We start from the raw sequence: 9,166 nt of genomic DNA on the forward strand, positions 1-9,166 counted from the left end.
TTACCATGGCATTCATTGATAAAATGGGAGGTTCACCATTCAATTGAAAGATTTTTCTTTATGACAATGTGCACTTGGGTTGGGGCATTTGGGTTCTCACATGTAGCTCAGAGTGACAAATAAGACACTTTCTAGTAATGATACTAAGTTCTCTGTCTAGCTTTAGCTAACAGAAATTAAAAGAGAAAAAATCCCCAAGCATTGTTTTTATTTTCTTGAATGGTTTGAAGTTGTCACGGTTATACATGATGGAACAACCCATTGGTTGGAGTCACTACCTAGATTAATATTTGTACCTAGCAGCTTTAGTTAGCAAAGCAAAGACATCCAAAAAAGGACTTCCATGATACTTCATCGTTTTAACAAGGCAAGTAAAGATTTTAACTGACATAAGCACCACTCTCAGCGATGGTAGAGATCATCCGGCCCCCCAAGGTAGATCTCGCATGGAAGCAGCAAAGCATTGCAGAAATCCTGAATCTTATTTACCTCATCTGTGTGCAAATTGCCATCAAATAGCACTTGGTAATTTTCACCAGCATCGAGCTGAAACAGGTGTTCAGCTGAAATTACATGAAGCTTCTTAGGTGGGTTCTCAATGAAGAAATTCTCAGCATCCTCCTTTAGTTTCGTATCAGCTTTTATGGCAGCGACTTTAGCTGACACCTGCAGTCTCAAACTGTTTGCAACCCACCATTCATGTTCGTTTTTTCGCCACTTCAATGCCCTCCAGCGAATGCGTTTTTTGTCTCTGAGCTCAACATCAGACAGTTTGGCTGCATTTAAGTCTTCATGAGGCTCAGGCTCAACCAAAATATTGAAATCAGAGACGAGGTTTTGGTCCTCAGAACTACCAACAGAAAACAAGGTTTCCTTTTCAGAATTTTGCAACTTCACAGACTTGGAAGCTGCAATCTCCAACGAATTTTTCATTTTCTTTCTCTTCTTACTAGTAGTGCCATCCTTTGGGACTTCAGGGGCACCAACCATCTGAGAGAATTTCAATTCGCCATCATAGGGAATGCAGGGAAGCAGCATTGCTTCACAGTCATCACAAATCTTGCTGATCTCCTCAACTGGCAAGTCTGCTGGATAACGAACATCATAATAACTTCCATCATCCAATTCATACAACTGCTCAGCAGAAAACACCAGAACCTGCTTCTTTGGATTTTGACGAAAATAATTTTCAGCACTCATCTTCACTGAGGTCAGGTATCTAAAAGCAATGACACTGGCAGGTACTGGCTGGTTCGAAGCACGGTAACTGTTCCACTTCTGCTCATTGTTGTTCCATTTTAACGCCAGCCAGCGAATTTGTTTTTTCTCAAAGAGTTCAGCACTGGATAGTGACTCAGACGGTTCAGCTGCATATCATCAAATGTAAACATTAAAAGGAGCAGAAATAGAGAACCAAAAAAAAAACCTTAAGAACGCAAAACCGAAACCCTTACTCAAATTAATGGAATCAAAGGCGGCATTCGCTTCATCAACTTGCACAATTTGTTGATTTCTTCTTCGCACAGCACATTTCATCTTAGCAATTCTCCAGCAGCCAACCCATGGCAAAGCCTGAATCATCCTTATCATCCTCTTTTCCTTCTCACTTAACAGTTTCTTCACCATTTTCTATCAAAAACAAATCATCTAAGAACAATAAATAAATAAAAATTGTGTATATATACCTATATAAATACATATCAACTGAGAGGGTGATTTATGATCCGGTGTTGGGCCGGGGTATCGACCGGGCAAGCTGAGGGCCCAGCAGTGCATTGGGCCGAGATGATCAACTGTTCACCCGGAGATGGGCTACCAGAACTTGGGCCGGGCAAGGTTTGGACGGTGTGCCGCCCCGGACCGTGCAGAAGTTGCTCGGTCGGGAAGTGACCGGTCAGACCAGGATGCTTGGTCCGAGGATGGTCGAAACCAGACAAACCGAGAGACCGGCGCTCGGAAAGGCGCGGTCAGCCGAGGTAGTTGATTGACCGGCGAGAAGGCCGATCAAAGTAAGCATCCGGGCTAGGCTCGGCCAGGATGCCGCTTAGCCCGGTCCACCGTTTGTTTATCCGGTTAGGCGCTTAAGGTATGAAGCATGGTACGACCGAGGTAGGGCATCTCGGCTGCCGAGCACCAGCTGTGCTGGCAGGCAGTTGAGAGCAGATGATGAATGGCATGGTTTATGCTGACAGATGGGATAGCAGAGCCACGTGTCAGGAGATGACAGGGAGTGGATATGGGGCTCAGAAGGTCTATAAGCATGTCTGCGCCCCCCATACGCAACGGACGAAGATCTCTGTAAGAAAATCCTTACACTCAAACACTCTCTCCCTTGTCTCTATTCCCCCTAAGGTGTGTGCTAATTTGACCGTCGGAGGGTGTTTCCGGCCACACACCGCCGGGTAGCTCACCATTATTTGCTCGCAGGTGATCGGATATCGACGGAGCTCGGAAGAAAGGAATACGGGCACGCCGGAATATTTGCTCCCCGTACAATTGGCGCCGTCTGTGGGAAACTTGACAGACAAAACCTTGTCTTCCAGGTTCATCTGATCGCCGTCCATGGCGAACAACGACGAGTTTCCGTTGTCCGCCATCGACGGAGCCACCCCGGAGTATACCCGAAGGAGAGAGGGACCTCCTGCTGTCCACCCAATGGCTGACTTGGGAACGCCCACTGGCGGACAGTCAGGAGACGCGCGGGATAAGCGCGGAAGAAGTTATGGTCGTTCACGGAGTCCAGACGGTCACCGGCGGAGGAGAGACTCACACGCCAGACGTCTGGAAAATAAGTTGAGGGACCAAGACGCTGTCATCCGGCGAATGGCGGCGGAGATGGAGGATCTGAAGCGGCATGTCAAAGGGAAAGGTGAAGCTAGAGTGGGCGACCACAGTGAGCGCACCCCATCCCGCCGTTCAGGCGGTCAGAGTCAGCGACGCATTCCATCCATTTCTATTACCAGAAGTTACCAGGTTGGTGATTCCGACGTGCATGCAGAGAAGTCTAGCGCGCAAGACAGCACCTACCGGCCCTCACGTCCGGTGACGACTTCGAGGTACTCTTACTCCGCTCATTCAGAGGATTTGCGGGCGGTCTTAAAGGAGCGGGTTCGTCGGCGCGAAGCTCAGAGGATACCGGCGTTCCAGCGGCTATCCTACGGGGTTCACGCCAGCAAGGAGGTCGGAATGCCTCCACCCCGCCAAACAGCGCCACTCCTAGTGGATTCAGATTTGGCCAGGTTGAGTGCCACCCCTTTCTCCCTGGAAATAGAAACTACACCGCTTCCGGCAGGCTTCCACCAACCAAAGTTCGCGCTTTACGACGGGAAAACCGATCCTTACCTGCATGTGAGCCACTTCCGACAGGTTATGGCCGGACATAGGCGAAATGACGGACTTATGTGCCTAATCTTCCCGTCAAGTTTAGGCGAGCTGGGCTTGAAGTGGTTCGAGAGGTTGCCGGAAGGGAGCATACAACGATGGCATCAGTTGGCAGAAGCGTTTGTGACGCGCTTCAAAACCAACACAAAAACACCAAAGGAAGTCGATCATTTACTTAGTGTCAAGATGGAACCAAGCGACACACTGAAGGCATACAACTCGAGGTATTGGGAAACCTTCAACGAGATCTTAGATTGCCCGGTCAACCTTGCGATCACGCAATACAAGCGCGGTCTCCCGCTCGGACATAGGCTGAGGGATTCGCTTACAATGAACCAGCAGACATCCATGTGGCACCTAATGCAGCGCATCAATGAGCACATCCGAGTAGAGGATGATGCGGCGACGTCCACCGCGGAGACAACCTCGATGGCAACGAGCAAGTGGGCGACTGGGTTTTAAGGAAGGTCATGGGTAACGCACTAGTGCCGGGTGAAGGCAAGCTAGGGGCAAACTAGGAGGAGCCTTACAAGATAACCGGGCAAGGGGGCATACAACTTAGAAGATTTGGATGGCAAAGGCGTACCCCGGCCATGGAATGCGGCTTTATGTAATTTTTTGAGGGACTTGTTTCCCCTACACTTCTGAATGCAAATACTCTTTTTGTCAATGTAATAGAAGTGAATTACTTTTGCTGAAGAGCTTTGTTGTGTCCGAAATAATAGTGGATAAGGGGCCTACTATTCTGTTCCAGCCGAGATGATTTACTCCGGTTGAAGAGTTGATGACTTGCTCAACTGCGAGGTTCCAGCCGAGATGATTTACTCCGGCTGAAGAGTTGATGATTTGTTCAACTACGAGGTTCCAGCCGAGATGTTTTACTCCGGTTGAAGAGTTGATGACTTGCTCAACTGCGAGGTTCCAGCCGAGATGTTTTACTCCGGCTGAAGAGTTGATGATTTGCTCAACTGCGAGGTTCCAGCCGAGATGATTTACTCCGGCTGAAGAGTTGATGATTTGTTCAACTGCGAGGTTCCAGCCGAGATGATTTACTCCGGTTGAAGAGTTGATGATTTGTTCAACTGCGAGGTTCCAGCCGAGATGATTTACTCCGGTTGAAGAGTTGATGACTTGCTCAACTGCGAGGTTCCAGCCGAGATGATTTACTCCGGCTGAAGAGTTGATGATTTGCTCAACTGCGAGGTTCCAGCCGAGATGTTTTATTCCGGCTGAAGAGTTGATGTTTTGCTCAACTGCGAGGTTCCAGCCGAGATGTCTTACTCCGGCTGAAGAGTTGATGATTTGTTTAACTCCGAAGTTTCAGCCGAGCTAATGTTGCTCGCCAAGAAGAAAGTCGCGGAGCGGATGTTGCTCGCCTTCTTTGGAGTTCCTTGGCCAAGCTGCTCTTGTCTGCCAAGAAAGAAGTGGCGGAGCGGACCTTGCTCGCCTTCTTTGGAGTTCCTTGGCCGAGCTGTTCTTGTCCGCCAGGAAAGAAGTCGCGGAGCGGACCTTGCTCCCCCTCTTTGGAGTTCCTTGGCCGAGCTGATCTTGTCCGCCAAGAAAGAAGTGGCGGAGCGGACCTTGCTCGCCTTCTTTGGAGTTCCTTGGCCGAGCTGATCTTGTCCGCCAAGAAGGAAGTCGCGGAGCGGACCTTGCTCGCTGACCTTGGAAGTTCCTTGCCGAGCTGTTTTTGCTCGCCAAGAAGGAAGTCGCGGAGCGGACCTTGCTCGCCTTCCTCGGAGTTCCTTGACCGAGCTGATGTTGCTCGCCAAGAAGCAAGTCGCGGAGCGGACCTTGCTCGCCGACCTTGGAAGTTCCTTGACCGAGCTGTTGTTGTCCGCCAAGAAGGAAGTCGCGGAGCGGACCTTGCTCGCCGACCTTGGAAGTTCCTTGACCGAGCTGTTGTTGCTCGCCAAGAAGCAAGTCGCGGAGCGGACCTTGCTCGCCGACCTTGGAAGTTCCTTGACCGAGCTGATGTTGCTCGCCAAGAAGCAAGTCGCGGAGCGGACCTAGCTCGCCGACCTTGGAAGTTCCTTGACCGAGCTGTTGTTGCTCGCCAAGAAGCAAGTCGCGGAGCGGACCTTGCTCGCCGACCTTGGAAGTTCCTTGACCGAGCTGTTGTTGTCCGCCAAGAAGGAAGTCGCGGAGCGGACCTTGCTCGCCGACCTTGGAAGTTCCTTGACCGAGCTGTTGTTGCTCGCCAAGAAGCAAGTCGCGGAGCGGACCTTGCTCGCCGACCTTGGAAGTTCCTTGACCGAGCTGATGTTGCTCGCCAAGAAGCAAGTCGCGGAGCGGACCTAGCTCGCCGACCTTGGAAGTTCCTTGACCGAGCTGATGTTGCTCGCCAAGAAGCAAGTCGCGGAGCGGACCTTGCTCGCCGACCTTGGGAGTTCCTTGACCGAGCTGTTGTTGCTCGCCAAGAAGCAAGTCGCGGAGCGGACCTTGCTCGCCGACCTTGGAAGTTCCTTGACCGAGCTGTTGTTGCTCGCCAAGAAGCAAGTCGCGGAGCGGACCTTGCTCGCCGACCTTGGAAGTTCCTTGACCGAGCTGATGTTGCTCGCCAAGAAGCACGTCGCGGAGCGGACCTTGCTCGCCGACCTTGGAAGTTCTTTGCCGAGCTGTTGTTGCTCGCCATGAAGCAAGTCGCGGAGCGGACCTTGCTCGCTGACCTTGGAAGTTCCTTGACCGAGCTGATGTTGCTCGCCAAGAAGGAAGTCGTGGAGCGGACCTTGCTCGCTTTCTTAGTACGGTCACATTCTTGCATATTGAGGACCGAGGAAGTATTACCCCGATCGGGATAGGTAATCCCAGTCACGCTTTCAGCGGACGGAATTAAGGGGCAATTGAGAGGGTGATTTATGATCCGGTGTTGGGCCGGGGTATCGACCGGGCAAGCTGAGGGCCCAGCAGTGCATTGGGCCGAGATGATCAACTGTTCACCCGGAGATGGGCTACCAGAACTTGGGCCGGGCAAGGTTTGGACGGTGTGCCGCCCCGGACCGTGCAGAAGTTGCTCGGTCGGGAAGTGACCGGTCAGACCAGGATGCTTGGTCCGAGGATGGTCGAAACCAGACAAACCGAGAGACCGGCGCTCGGAAAGGCGCGGTCAGCCGAGGTAGTTGATTGACCGGCGAGAAGGCCGATCAAAGTAAGCATCCGGGCTAGGCTCGGCCGGGATGCCGCTTAGCCCGGTCCACCGTTTGTTTATCCGGTTAGGCGCTTAAGGTATGAAGCATGGTACGACCGAGGTAGGGCATCTCGGCTGCCGAGCACCAGCTGTGCTGGCAGGCAGTTGAGAGCAGATGATGAATGGCATGGTTTATGCTGACAGATGGGATAGCAGAGCCACGTGTCAGGAGATGACAGGGAGTGGATATGGGGCTCAGAAGGTCTATAAGCATGTCTGCGCCCCCCATACGCAACGGACGAAGATCTCTGTAAGAAAATCCTTACACTCAAACACTCTCTCCCTTGTCTCTATTCCCCCTAAGGTGTGTGCTAATTTGACCGTCGGAGGGTGTTTCCGGCCACACACCGCCGGGTAGCTCACCATTATTTGCTCGCAGGTGATCGGATATCGACGGAGCTCGGAAGAAAGGAATACGGGCACGCCGGAATATTTGCTCCCCGTACATCAACTGATTAAAATAATTTCGTTTTTCTTAATTACTTTCTCAGAAAAAGTCAATTCAATACGAACATACATTTAATTAGTATGTGCTTGTACATGTAAACACATTATTTCTACAATTTGTTAATTTGTTCTTCGCACAGCACATTTCATCTTAGCGATCTCCAGCTCCTGAATCATCGTTATCATCCTATTTTCTTTCTCAATTTCTTCTCCATTTTCCATCAAAAACAAATCACCTAAGAATAACACAGATTTTTGTGTATCTATATAATATACTACATAATACAGATCAACTGTAAAAATTGTTTTTTCCTTCTGAATTACTCTCAGAAAATCAAATCAAACAATCAATTGAATACGAACACATTCTAGTTACATTTAATTAGTATGTATTTATACATATAAACACATTCTTTCTACAATTTGTCAATTTCTTCTTCACGCGGCACATTTCATCGTAGCGATTCTCCAGCTGCCAACATCGGCAAAGCCTGAATCATCCTCTTTTCCTTCTCACTTAACAGTTTCTTCACCATTTTCTATCAAAAACAAATCATCTAAGAACAATAAATAAATAAAAATTGTTTATATATACCTATATAAATACATATCAACTGACTAAAATAATTTCGTTTTTCTTAATTACTTTCTCAGAAAATCAAACCGAACAGTCAATTCAATACGAACATACATTTAATTAGTATGTGCTTGTACACTTGTACATATAAACACATTCTTTCTACAATTTGTTAATTTGTTCTTCGCACAGCACATTTCATCTTAGCGATCTCCAGCTCCTGAATCATCGTTATCATCCTATTTTCTTTCTGAGTTTCTTCTCCATTTTCCATCAAAAACAAATCATCTAAGAATAATACAGATTTTTGTGTATCTATATACCTACATAATACAGATCAACTGATCAGTGTAAACATTGTTTTTTTCCTTCTGAATTACTCTCAGAAAATCAAATCAAACAATCAATTGAATACGAACACATTCTAGTTACATTTAATTAGTATATGTATTTATACATATAAACACATTCTTTCTACAATTTGTCAATTTCTTCTTCACGCGGCACATTTCATCTTAGCGATTCTCCAGCTGCCAACATCGGCAAAGCCTGAATCATCCTTATCATCCTATTTTCCTTCTCACTTAACAGTTTCTTCTCCATTTTCTATCAAAAACAAATCATATAAGAATAATAAATAAATAAATAATTGTGTATATATAAACTACATAAATAAATATCAACTGATCGGTTGTGTTAACATTTTGTCTTTCTCAGTTATTTTCTCAGAAAATCAAATCAAATAATCAATTCAATACGAACACATTCTACTTACATTTGATTAGTATATGTTTATATACATATAAACAGACAATTTTCAGAATATCAAACATCAAATCAAAAGATATAAGTCAATAAAATTAAACTTTTCGTTTTTCTCAAGTACTTTCTCAGAAAATCAAATAGTCAATTCAATATCAACACATTGTATTTAGATTTAATTAGTGTGTTCATTGTTCATATACATATAAGCAAGTACTACGCTATATCTAACAGAAGGAGGAAGTCCTTACGAGAGCGATGCAGAGAATTCTCTGGAAACGGAGACGAAAGAGAGCTAGCGCTCGCGAATGAGAGAGAGCGAGCAGAGTTCCCGCCCCTGTTTATTTATACGCTCATAACATTAACCACCTATGTACTGAATTTTCAAAACAAAAAAGGGCAAATTACGAAATAAACCCCAGAATTTCATATTTGTAAGGAAAGAAATTTTCGAATTTTAAATTTTAATAGTATTTTGATTTTTCAATATTAATTATCAATTTATTTTCGTTAAGTAAAATCAATATACAATGTTTAAAATATTATTTTTTTATCAATTTTACTTAACAAAAATAAATAAATAGTTTAGATTGAAAGCCATCAATAATTTAGGATTTAAATTAATAAAATTAAAAATTTAGTATTTATTTTGTTGTAATGGTCTAACCTTGGGAATTTTTTTTTATAATTTTCTGAAAAAAAATATTCACTCTACTTAGTTCGGAATATTCAAAAATAATTTTTAAAATTTTTAATGAGTATTTTTAAAAATTTTAGTATTTTTTTAATATTTTAATTTATTTTTTTTTACT

Source organism: Camellia sinensis, chromosome 14 (genome assembly GCF_055761805.1).
Source record: "Camellia sinensis isolate YWXY chromosome 14, ASM5576180v1, whole genome shotgun sequence".
Lineage (NCBI taxonomy): Eukaryota > Viridiplantae > Streptophyta > Magnoliopsida > Ericales > Theaceae > Camellia > Camellia sinensis.